General features: G+C 43.5%; 1 pseudogene; it reads right to left on the bottom strand.

Annotated features, from left to right (window-relative positions):
• Window positions 1–1,628: 1,628 nt before the first annotated feature.
• The window catches only part of LOC124037920, a 12,427-nt pseudogene continuing 1,137 nt past the window's right edge, over window positions 1,629–12,918 (bottom strand).

Here is a 12,918-nt window from a genome sequence, read left to right on the forward strand (position 1 = left end):
AAATTGCAGACCAGATAAATGCTTCACAGAGTTCAAGTAACAGACACATCTCAACATCAACTGTTCAGAGGAGACTGTGTGAATCAGGCTGCAAAGAAACCACTACTAAAGGACACCAATAATAAGAAGAGACTTGCTTGGGCCAAGAAACACTAGCAATGGACATTAGACAAGTCCAAATTTGAGATTTTGGTTCCAACTTCCATGTCTTTGTGGGACGCAGAGTAGGTGAACAGATGATCTCTGAATGTGTGGTTCCCACCGTGATGTATGGAGGAGGAGGTGTGACACTGTCAGTGATTTATTTACAATTCAAGGCACACTTAACCAGCATGGCTACCACAGCATTCTGCAGCAGCATGCCATACCATCTGGTTTGTGTTTAGGTGGGACTATCATTTGTTTGACCCAACATACCTCCAGGCAATGACCCAACATACCTCCAGGCTGTGTAAGAGCTATTTGACCAAGAAGGAGAGGGATCGAGTGCCGCATCAAATGACCTGGCCTCCACAATCACCTGACCTCAACCCAATTGATATGGTTTGGGATGAGTTGGACTGCAGAGTGAAGAAAATGCAGCCAGCAAGTACTCAGCATATGTGGGAACTCCTTCAAGACTGTTGGAAAAGCATTCCAGGTGAAGCTGGTTGAGAGAATGCCAAGAGTGTGCAAATCTGTCATCAAGGCAATTTATTTTTACCTTTATTAGGCAAAGGGTGGCTACTTTGAAAAATCTCAAAGATAAACTATATTTTTATTTGTGATCTCTTCACTAGTATTCTACAATGTAGAAAATAGAACATGTAAAGAAAAAGCCTTGAATGGGTAGGTGAGTCCAAACTTTTGACTGGTACTGTAGGTTAACCATATCAATACTACATAAATCTCTACTAACTAAAAAGTAATCAAATATACTTTCGAATATACGTTAATTTGGTGTGTCACATGATCTTTGTTACCAGCAGTGGGAAGATGTGAAATAATATTATAGACAGATGGGATTGGGAGGACTGCATATCATACAAACGATTGGTCAGGGGCCTTAGTTTAGTCCTCATGTCGTGTGTGTGTGTAAGAATATACCATGATCTCAGTTAGACTGTGGGCCATATGTAAACCATGATAGTTTCTCATAAATGTGCAAAAAAAACATGCTACAGCAAAATGAGAACTATTTCTTATTTAGACACTCAAATGGAGCAGGAGGAAAAGTAAACCTGATAACATAACCATTAAATGGTTCTCTAGAAATCACCTTGACGAGTAGATGCAAGCTCCACAGCACAGAGGCTAGAAAAGACTGGCAGTGTGAAGGAAGGAAGGAATTGGATGGAGAGACAGAGGGGGAGTTGTAGGGATTGTTCCTGAGTGTGAGGGTTCCTCCCTGATTGAGAGGGGTTGGGTTAAATGCAGAATACACATTTCATTTGAATGCATTCAGTTTTACAACTGACTAAGTATTCCCTTTCACTTGAATAGTGTCTTTCTGAATTTAAATCAAAGGACAAGCCATGTTTGAGCCAGCCTACAAGTCAAGGATGGCAGTCAGTGAATGTGTGTATCTGTGTACATTTACAGGTACATACTTTCCAGGTGTCCTGAATACCTACACTCTTTCACGTGGCTGTTTATCTGTACATACTTGTAAGGTACGAGTACAGCGGAAAGAAAACCGTCATTGGTTCCAGAACTTTCCTTCGGCCGCCAGAGTTTCGTTGAGGCGACACAGCTGGCGCAGGAAGCCATCGTTAGGTCCGATCTCTCTCTTCTGTCGTACCATGGACAGGGCGGACCGAATGTCCATCCTGTGGCGCAACATCAGGTAGGCGATGACCAGTGTTGGGGAGCGGCTGTAGCCCTCTCTGCAGTGAACGTACACTTTACCTGAGGGACATGGAGAAGGGTTTTAGGTCAGAGAGAATGGGACACAATATTGCAACAAATAAGGATAAAATATTACATAAAATACTGGGATAAAATGTTGCGTCAATGTATTTAATTTAATATTTCTAAATTGAAACAATTCTGCATTTGAATTCAACTAAAATTTCCAGTTTCTACATGCACGATACCAAAAATCTATTAAAATAGAATTGATTCTTCTGAAGTCAACTCTGCATCCATCCCTGGTGTGACTGTGTTGAAACTGAGTCATCCCATTAGACCACATAGGACCAATTTCATAATCTTAGCGCGATGAGGTCATGTACTGTGATGTATTATATTCCACTGATCTCATGCAGAGGCTCACACCAAAACAATTAACTGTTACCTTACTCTTCCCATATTTGTTTTGCCTTAAAAGAAAAAGAGGTGGCTAACTATTGCTCTAAGTGTTTTGCTCCGTCGGCCTGCACCTCTCTAACTCAGGTGTGCATTTTCCCTTGTCTCAGAAAGGTTTTATCTTACCCTTCCCATCATTGTGTGCCAAGGCCTTCTCGATGAAGTTCGCCCCCTCCTCGAAGTAGATGCTGAGGTCAAAGTGGTCTGTGTCACTGGCGCCCATGCCGTGGTATGTGATGCCTGTGCCAGCGTAGAACTCTGCATTGGTGTTAACGTGCATGAAGGAGTTGCCTTCGGCTGCATTCAGAATGTGGGTGATGCCTAGCTTCTTCAGACGCATCGTGTTCATGGCCACAATACTAAAAAACAAAGTGCTGTAGGTGTCATAACCATTACAAACCTAGAGTGGTACTATATACAGGCATATTATTATATATATTATTATTATATACAATGCCTTCAGAATGTACTCATACCCCTTGACTTATTTCACATTTTGTTGTTACATCCTGAATTCAAAATGGCTTAAATATTTTTTTCCATCTATACAGAATACCCCATGACAAAGTGAAACATGATTCTAAATGTTTGCTAATTTATTTGAAATGAAATACAGAAATATCTCATTTACATAAGTATGCACTCCCCTGAGTCAACACTTTGTAGATCACCCTTGGCAACCATTACAGCTGTGAGTCTATCTGGATGAGTCTCTATGAACTTTCCACACCTGGATTGTGCAACATTTGCCCATTTTATTATTTTTGTAATTCTTCAAACTCTGACAAATTGGTTGTTGATCATTGCTAGACAACCATTTTCTGGTCTAGATTTAAGTCAAAATTCAACTCGCCCACTCAGGAACATCCACTGTCTTCTTGGTAAGCAAGTCCAGTGAAGATTTGGCCTTGTGTTTTATGTTGTTGTCCTGCTGAAAGGTGAATTAATATCCCAGTGTCTGGTGGAAAGCAGACTGAACCAGCTTTTCCTCTAGGATTTTGCCTGTACTTAGCTCCGTTCCATTTCCTGTTATCCTGAAACATTCCTTAACGATTACAAGCATACCCATGACATGATGCAGCCACCACTATGCTTCAAAATATGGAGAGTGGTACTCAGTAATGTGTTGTATTAGATTTGCCCCAAACATAACAATTTTGTATTCAATTGCTTTGTCACATTTTTTGCAGTATTACTTTAGTGCCTTGTTGCAAACAGGATGCATGTTTTAGAATATTTTTATTCTGTACAGGCTTCGTTTTTATTCTGTACAGGCTTCGTTTTTATTTTTATTCTGTACACTCTATCAATTAGGTTAGTATTGTGGAGTGACTAAAATGTTGTTGATGCATCTTCAGTTTTCTATCACAGACATTGAACTCTGTAACTCTTTTATCATTGGCCTCAAGGTGAAATCCCCAAGCAGTTTCCTTCCTCCCCGGCAACTAAGTTAGGAAGGACACCTGTATTTTTCTAGTGACTGGGTGTATTAATACACCATCCAAAGTGTAATTAATAACTTCACCATGCTCAAGGGAATATTATTCAATGTTCTTTTTTAATTTACCCATCCTCCATCAACCTTCTTTGCAAGGCATTGGAAAATCTCCCTGGTCTTTTTGGTTGAATCTGTGTTTGAAATTCACTGCCACGACTGAAATACATTACAGATAATTGTGTGTGGGTTACAGAGATGAAGTACTACTTCAAAAATGATGCTAAACACTATATTATTGCACACAGAGTGAGTCTATACAATTTATGTTATTACTTATTTCAGCTTTTCAGTTTTTTATTAAATTGTATCCTTTTTTTTCAAAAAACATAATTCTTCTTTGATATTATGGATTATTGTGTGAATTATAGTGACCAAAAATCTAAATTGAATCTATTTTAAAAATTCACACAAAATAACATAAAATATGTAAATGTCAGGTGAAGGAATACTTTCTTACGGCATTGTACATGTGTAGTGGTATAAAGTTGTACAGGGGTGTGTTATTAGCTGTGTCATTACCAGTGTCCATTTTAGCATGTAAATCTTGGTGGGGCAAACTTTAAAAAATAAGAATTTTGGTGCATGCCAGAAAAGGTACCCTCAAACCCTCAAAGGCCTTCATAAAGCCCAAGAGAAAATGTTTATTTTCAGCAACATGGAGTGAATCCGTACCACCGCTACACCTGGCTATCAGCGGAGCCTTGTCTGGCAGCAAAACAGTTAATTCAGCCACATTTACTGCCTTTAAAAAAACATAGCTGATATGGCTAACATACTTAGAGAATGTGGTGTCTACTGACAATTGAGATGTACAAATTATGGCATAAGGGGACGGCGAGCAGATAAGAGGCAGTCTGTAATTTTGATTAAGACATTAATGAGTGAGCTAGGACGGATGTTTTTAATAACTATTTGTTCGGCACTTTTGAAATGTACAGCGGCAGAATTCAGAACATAGGCCGTTCTTACAGTATTCTCCCTGTACACCAAGTCAGAACCGTAGGACAAATAAAGGGGGCATATAAGCAGACAATGAAAGCTCTTATTAATATTTATATTATTTATATATTTATATTTGATGATTACATTTCTCTAGAACAGGCTATAGGCTTCATGTGCACCACCAACAGCTAACAGCTTACTACACAACATACACTTAGCATTACTTTCTTAGCTACAGTATACATATACAGTATACATATCTCCCTGGCATATTATATCATTTATGCAGCAGCACACAACCATTTTGGATCACGTTGTTGTGCTGGGCTCACTTGAAGAGGAAGGTGGCGCAATGGTCTTTCATGGGAACATTTTGTCATCAAACTTTGTTATCAAAATCTGTCATTCTCTGGATTTATGGTGCTTTCAAGACAACTGGGAACTCTGAGGGGGGGGGACAAGGTCAGATCATAATGTCATTGATCTTCAGGTCAGAGCTCTAAAATGAGGCCAGAGTTCCCGACATGGAATTCCGAGTTGGATGAGTTTTCTTTCTTTCCCCAGAGTTCCCAGTTGTCTTGAACTCACTGAAGTCTGATTTCCAAGTTCCGAGTTTCCAGCTGTTATGAACGCGGCAAAAGTCATGCTGGATTGACAGCATGGCCAATGTTGAATGTTTATATTTTTAAGCTTGGAAAAGAGACCCTTAAACCCAGACTTGGACCACAGACCCACTCCACTGAATAGCAGGCTAGTGATTGCTCAGCAGGCTAGTTTGCAGTTAGCCACTGATTCCTTCCAAACCACTCATTGTTGAATTTGCAATTTCTAAACTCAGCAAAAAAAGAAATGTCCTCTCACTGTCAACTGCATTTATTTTCAGCAAACTTAACAAGTTTAAATATTTGTATGAACATAAGATTCAACAACTGAGACATAAACTGAACAAGTTCCACAGACCTGTGACTAACAGAAATGGAATAATGTGTCCCTGAACAAAGGGAGGTCAAAATCAAAAGTAACAATCAGTACTGGTGTGGCCACCAGCTGCATTAAGTACTGCAGTGCATCTCCTCTTCATGGACTGCACCAGATTTGCCAGTTCTTTCTGTGAGATGTTACCCGCTCTTACACCAAGACACCTGCAAGTTCCCGGACATTTCAGGGGGGAATGGCCCTAGCCCTCACCCTTCGATCCAACAGGTCCAAGACATGCTCAATAGAATTTAATTCCGGGCTCTTCGCTGGCCATGGCAAACACTGGCAAACACTGGCAAACACTGACATTCCTGAAATCACGCACCGAATGAGCTGTATGGCTGGTGTTATTGTCATGCTGGAGAGTCATGTCAGAATGAGCCTGCAGGAAGGGTACCACATGAGGGAGGAGGATGTCTTCCCTGTAACGCACAGCGTTGAGACAGCCTGCAATGACAACAAGCTCAGTCCGATGATGCTGTGACGCAATGCCCCAGACCATGATGGACCCTCCACCTCCAAATCGATCCTGCTCCAGAGTACAGGTCTCGGTGTAACGCTCATTCCTTCAACGATAAACGTGAATCCGATCATCACCCCTGGTGAGACAAAACCGCGACTCATCAGTGAAGAGCACTTTTATCCAGTCCTGTCTGGTCCAGCGACGGTGGGTTTGTGCAATAGGCGACGTTGTTGCCGGTGATAATGCTAATAACGTTTCAGTCAGGGACATCACTCGCTTTGAGACCTTGAAGTAGTTGTTCCCCTTGCTCTGCAAGGGCCGCAGCTTTTGTGGAGCGATGGGTATCGATGCTTCGAGCGTGGCTGTTGTTGATGTGTGCAGAGGGTCCCTGGTTCGAGCCCAGGTAGGGGTGAGGTGAGGGAACGGAAGCTATACTGTTACATACAGTGGGGCAAAAAAGTATTTAGTCAGCCACCAATTATGCAAGTTCTCCCACTTAAAAAAACATGAGAGAGGCCTGTAATTGTCATCATAGGTACATTTCAACTATGACAAACAAAATTTGAAAAAAAATCCAGAAAATCACATTGTAGGATTTTTAATGAATTTATTTGACAATTATGGTGGAAAACAAGTATTTGGTCACCTACAAACAAGCAAGATTTCTGGCTCTCACAGACCTGTAACTTCTTCTTTAAGAGGCTCCTCTGTCCTCCACTCGTTATCTGTATTAATGGCACCTGTTTGAACTTTTATCAGAATAAAAGACACCTGTCCACAACCTCAAACAGTCACACTCCAAACTCCACTATGGCCAAGACTAAAGAGCTGTCAAAGGACACCAGAAACAAAATTCTAGACCTGCACCAGGCTGGGAAGACTGAATCTGCAATAGTTAAGCAGCTTGGTTTGAAGAAATCAACTGTGGGAGCAATTATTAGGAAATGGAAGACATACAAGACCACTGATTATCTCCCTCGATCTGGGGCTCCACGCAAGATCTCACCCAGTGGGGTCAAAATGATCACAAGAACGGTGAGCAAAAATCGCAGAACCACACGGGGGGACCTAGTGAATGACCTGCAGAGAGCTGGGACCAAAGTAACAAAGGAGGACAAAGAATGCTGAGTTGCATCCAAAGAACACCATACCTACTGTGAAGCATGGGGGTGGAAACATCATGATTTGGGGCTGTTTTTCTGGAAAGGGACCAGGACGACTGATCCGTGTAAAGGAAAGAATGAATGAAGAAGAATGAAATCCATGTTTTATTATTTTATTTCACCTTTGTTTAACCAGGTAGGCTAGTTGAGAACAAGCTCTCATTTGCAACTGCAACCTGGCCAAGATAAAGCATAGCAGTGTGAACAGACAACACAGAATTACACATGGAGTAAACAATTAACAAGTCAATAACACAGTAGAAAAAAAGGGGAGTCTATATACATTGTGTGCAAAAGGCATGAGGAGGTAGGTGAATAATTACAATTTTGCGGATTTACACTGGAGTGATAAATGATCAGATAGTCATGTACAGGTAGAGATATTGGTGTGCAAAAGAGCAGAAAAGTAAATAAATAAAAACAGTATGGGGATGAGGTAGGTAAAAATGGGTGGGCTATTTTCCGAAAGACTATGTACAGCTGAAGCGATTGGTTAGCTGCTCAGATAGCAGATGTTTGAAGATGGTGAGGGAGATAAAAGTCTCCAACTTCAGCAATTTTTGCAAGCAGGCAGCAGAGAACTGGAACGAAAGGCGGCCAAATAAGGTGTTGGCTTTAGGGATGATCATTGAGATACACGTGCTGGAGCGCGTGCTACGGATGGGTGTTGCCATCGTGACCAGTGAACTGAGATAAGGCGGAGCTTTACCTCGCAAGGACTTGTAGATGACCTGAAGCCAGTGGGTCTGGCGACGAATATGTAGCGAGGGCCAGCCGACTAGAGCATACAGGTCGCAGTGGTGGGTGGTGTAAGGTGCTTTAGTGACAAAACGGATGGCACTGTGATAAACTGCATCCAGTTTTCTGAGTAGAGTGCTGGAAGCAATTTTGTAGATGACATCGCCGAAGTCGAGGATAGTCAGTTTTACTAGGGTAAGTTTGGCGACGTGAGTGAAGGAGGCTTTGTTGCGGAATAGAAAGCCGACTCTAGATTTGATTTTCGATTGGAGATGTTTGATATGAGTCTGGAAGGAGAGTTTACAGTCTAGCCAGACACCTAGGTACTTATAGATGTCCACATATTCAAGGTCGGAACCATCCAGGGTGATGATGCTGGTCAGGATGCAGGTGCTGCGGGTGCAGGCAGCGAATGGTTGAAAAGCATGTATTTGGTTTTACTAGCGTTTAAGAGCAGTTGGAGGCCACGGAAGGAGTGTTGTATGGCATTGAAGCTCGTTTGGAGGTTAGATAGCACAGTGTCCAAGGACGGGCAGAAGTATATAGAATGGTGTCCTCTGCGTAAAAGTGGATCAGGGAATCGTCCGCAGCAAGAGCAACCTCATTGATTTATACAGAGAAAAGAGTCTGCCCGAGGATTGAACCCTGTGGCACCCCCATAGAGACTGCCAGAGGACCGGACAGCATGCCCTCCGATTTGACACACTGAACTCTGTCTGCAAAGTAGTTGGTGAACCAGGCAAGGCAGTCATCCATATAAGAATATGGTGATTGACATAGTCAAAAGCATTGGCAAGGTCGATGAAGACTGCTGCACAGTACTATATTTTATCGATGGCGGTTATGGTATCGTTTAGTACATTGAGTGTGGCTGAGGTGCACCCGTGACCGGCTCGTAAACCAGATTGCACAGCGGAGAAGGTACGGTGGGATTCGAGATGGTCAGTGACCTGTTTGTTGACTTGGCTTTCGAAGACCTTAGATAGGCAGGGCAGGATGGATATAGGTCTGTAACAGTTTGGGTCCAGGGTGTCTCCCCCTTTGAAGAGGGGAATGACTGTGGCAGCTTTCCAATCCTTGGGGATCTCAGACGATATGAAAGAGAGGCTGAACAGGCTGGTAATAGGGGTTGCGACAATGGCGGCGGATAGTTTCAGAAATAGAGGGTCCAGATTGTCAAGCCCAGCAGATTTGTACGGGTCCAGGTTTTGCAGCTCTTTCAGAACATCTGCTATCTGGATTTGGGTAAAGGAGAACCTGGAAAGGCTTGGGCGAGTAGCTGCGGGGGAGGCGGAGCTGTTGGCCGAGGCTGGAGTAGCCAGGCGGAAGGCATGGCCAGCCGTTAAGAAATGCTTGTTGAAGTTTTCGATAATCATGGATTTATCGGTGGTGACCGTGTTACCTAGCCTCAGTGCAATGGGCAACTGGGAGGAGGTGCTCTTGTTCTCCATGGACTTCACAGTGTCCCAGAACTTTTGGGAGTTGGAGCTACAGGATGCAAATTTCTGCCTGAAGAAGCTGGCCTTAGCTTTCCTGACTGACTGTGTGTATTGGTTCCTGACTTGCCTGAACAGTTGCATATCGCGGGGTCTATTTGATGCTATTGCAGTCCACCACAGGATGTTTTTGTACTGGTCGAGGGCAGTCAGGTCTGGAGTGAACCAAGGGCTATATCTGTTCTTAGTTCTACATTTTTTGAACGGAGCATGCTTATCTAAAATGGTGAGGAAGTTACTTTTAAAGAATGACCAGGCATCCTCAACTGACGGGATGAGGTAAATGTCCTTCCAGGATACCCGGGCCATGTCGTTTAGAAAGGCCTGCTCACAGAAGTGTTTCAGGGAGCGTTTGACAGTGATGAGGGGTGGTCGTTTGACTGCAGCTCCGTAGCGGATACAGGCAATGAGGCAGTGATCGCTGAGATCCTGGTTGAAGACAGCGGAGGTGTATTTGGAGGGCCAGTTGGTCAGGATGACGTCTATTAGGGTGCCCTTGTTTACAGATTTAGGGTTGTACCTGGTGGGTTCCTTGATGATTTGTGTGAGATTGAGGGCATCTAGCTTAGATTGTAGGACTGCCGGGGTGTTAAGCATATCCCAGTTTAGGTCACCTAACAGAACAAACTCTGAAGCTAGATGGGAGGCGATCAATTCACAAATGGTGTCCAGGGCACAGCTGGGAGATGAGGGGGGTCGGTAGCAGGCGGCAACAGTGAGAGACTTATTTCTGGAGAGAGTAATTTTCAAAATTAGTAGTTCGAACTGTTTGGGTATGGACCTGGAAAGTATGACACTACTTTGCAGGCTATCTCTGCAGTAGACTGCAACTCCTCCCCCTGGCAGTTCTATCTTGATGGAAAATGTTGTAGTTGGGTATGGAAATCTCAGAATTTTTGGTGGCCTTCCTGAGCCAGGATTCAGACACGGCAAGAACATCAGGTTTAGCAGAGTGTGCTAAAGCAGTGAGTAAAACAAACTTAGGGAGGAGGCTTCTGATGTTGACATGCATGAAACCAAGGCTTTTTCGATCACAGAAGTCAACAAATGAGGGTGCCTGGGGACATGCAGGGCCTGGGTTTACCTCCACATCACCCGCGGAACAGAGGAGGAGTAGAATGAGGGTGCGGCTAAAGGCTATCAAATCTGGTCGCCTAGAGCGTTGGGGACAGAGAATTTAAAGAGCAGATTTCTGGGCATGGTAGAATATATTCAGGGCATATTGCGCAGACAGGGGTATGGTGGGGTGCGGGTACAGCGGAGGTAAGCCCAGGCACTGGGTGATGATGAGAGAGGTTGTATCACTGGACATGCTGGATGTAATGGGTGAGGTCACCGCATGTGTGGGAGGTGGGACAAAGGAAGTATCAGGGGTATGAAGAGTGGAACTAGGGGCTCCATTGTAAACTAAAACAATGATAACTAACCTGAACAACAGTATACAAGGCATATTGACATTTGAGAGAGACATACAGCGAGGCATACAGTAATCACAGGTGTTGAATTGGGAGAGCTAGCTAAAACAGCAGCTAAAACAATAGGTGAGACAACAGCTAATCAGCTAGCACAACAACAGCAGGTAAAATGACGTTGACTAGGCATGGAGTTTCGGATTAACTACACACAGAGCCTGAGTGCGGCTGGGGCCGACAAATAAACATAAACAAGCAGAATGGAGTACCGTGATTAATGGACAGTCCAGCATGCATCAGCTATGTAGCCAAATGATCAGTGTCCAGGGGGCAGCGGTGGATGGGGCAGGGAAGCTAAACTGGCGAGTATTATCCAGGTAAAAAAAACTGGCTGGCTGTGCAGAAGGTAAAAGGTAAAAGCCGCTAGCAGTGGCTAACAATGACTAAATAGCTTGTAGCTAGTTAGCTGGTTAGCTTCTGGAGGTTCTTGAGTGAGTTCTAAAAATAACAAATAATTGCGATTCCGTATCACATTGGGTGAGGCAGGTTACCGGAAGGTATAAACGAATAAAAAATCGAAAAGAGATTGAAAGTAAATATGGGTCCAGTGAGTGGTTGGGAATGCGGCGATTCAGACGGTTAGCAGGCCTGTGCTAACAAGCTAACAGTTAGTAGGCCGGGGCTAAACAAGGTAGCAGTTAGCGGACCAGGGCTAAACAACCTAGCAATTAGCAAGCCGAATTAGCAAGCAAGGAGATAGCAAGGGCTAGAAAGTTAGCCTTTGGGGGACGTCGCGATGGGGTGAGTCTGTTTATGCCTCTTCATGCGGTGACATCGATAGACCGGTCGTGGGTCCGGATATTGTAGCCCACGAGTATGCTTCGGTGGTAGCACAGGAGCTCTGGCCGGGCTAGCTTCAAGCTAAGTGGGTGGAAACGCTAGCCAGGAGTAATCATCCGGGGTTGCGGTTAGCTAGTTCGCTAGTTGTGAAGATCCAGCTGAAAATGTTCCGTTTGCGGTCGGAATCCGTTGGGAATCCGGGGCTAAAAAAATAATAGGTCCGTTATGCTCTGGTTAGAGTCTCGTTGTTCGAACTGGCGAGAGCTTTCCGAGCTAAAGGTTAGCTGATGACCGGTTAGCTGAAGACCGCTAGCAATGGTTTGCTGACTGATAGCTGGTAGTTAGCTGGCAAGCTTCAGTTGAGGGGTTCCGGATCCGAAGTAAATATAAGTACTTTAGAAAAAAAGCAGATCCGCGCTACATTGGGTGAGGCGGGTTGCAGAAGAGTATTTAGAAGTTGAGGTTTAACAAAATGTTTTGAAAAATATGTAAAAAAACAATATATACAAGGGACACGACACGACAAGACGTCTGACTGCTACGCCATCTTGGATCTTGTATCGTGAGATTTTGAGTGAAAACCATCAGCTTCCATCAGCAAGGGCATTGAAGATGAAACGTGGCTGGGTCTTTCAGCATGACAATCATCCCAAACACACTGCCCGGGCAACGAAGGAGTGGCTTCGTAAGAAGCATTTCAAGGTCCTGGAGTGGCCTAGCCAGTCTCCAGATCTCAACCCCATAGAAAATCTTTGGAGGGAGTTGAAAGTCCGTGTTGCCCAGCAACAGCCCCAAAACATCACTGCTCTAGAGGAGATCTGCATGGAGGAATGGGCCAAAATACCAGCAACAGTGTGTGAAAACCTTGTGAAGACTTACAGAAAACGTTTGACCTCTGTCATTGCCAACAAAGGGTATATAACAAAGTATTGAGATAAACTTTTGTTATTGAGCAAATACTTATTTTCCACCATAATTTGCAAATAAATTCATAAAAAATCCTACAATGTGATTTTCTGGATTTTTTTTCTCATTTTGTCTGTCATAGTTCAAGTGTACCTATGATGAAAATTACAGGCCTCTCTCATCTTTTTAAGTGGGA

This window comes from Oncorhynchus gorbuscha, linkage group LG06, assembly GCF_021184085.1.
Source record: "Oncorhynchus gorbuscha isolate QuinsamMale2020 ecotype Even-year linkage group LG06, OgorEven_v1.0, whole genome shotgun sequence".
In the NCBI taxonomy this organism is placed as follows: Eukaryota; Metazoa; Chordata; class Actinopteri; order Salmoniformes; family Salmonidae; genus Oncorhynchus; species Oncorhynchus gorbuscha.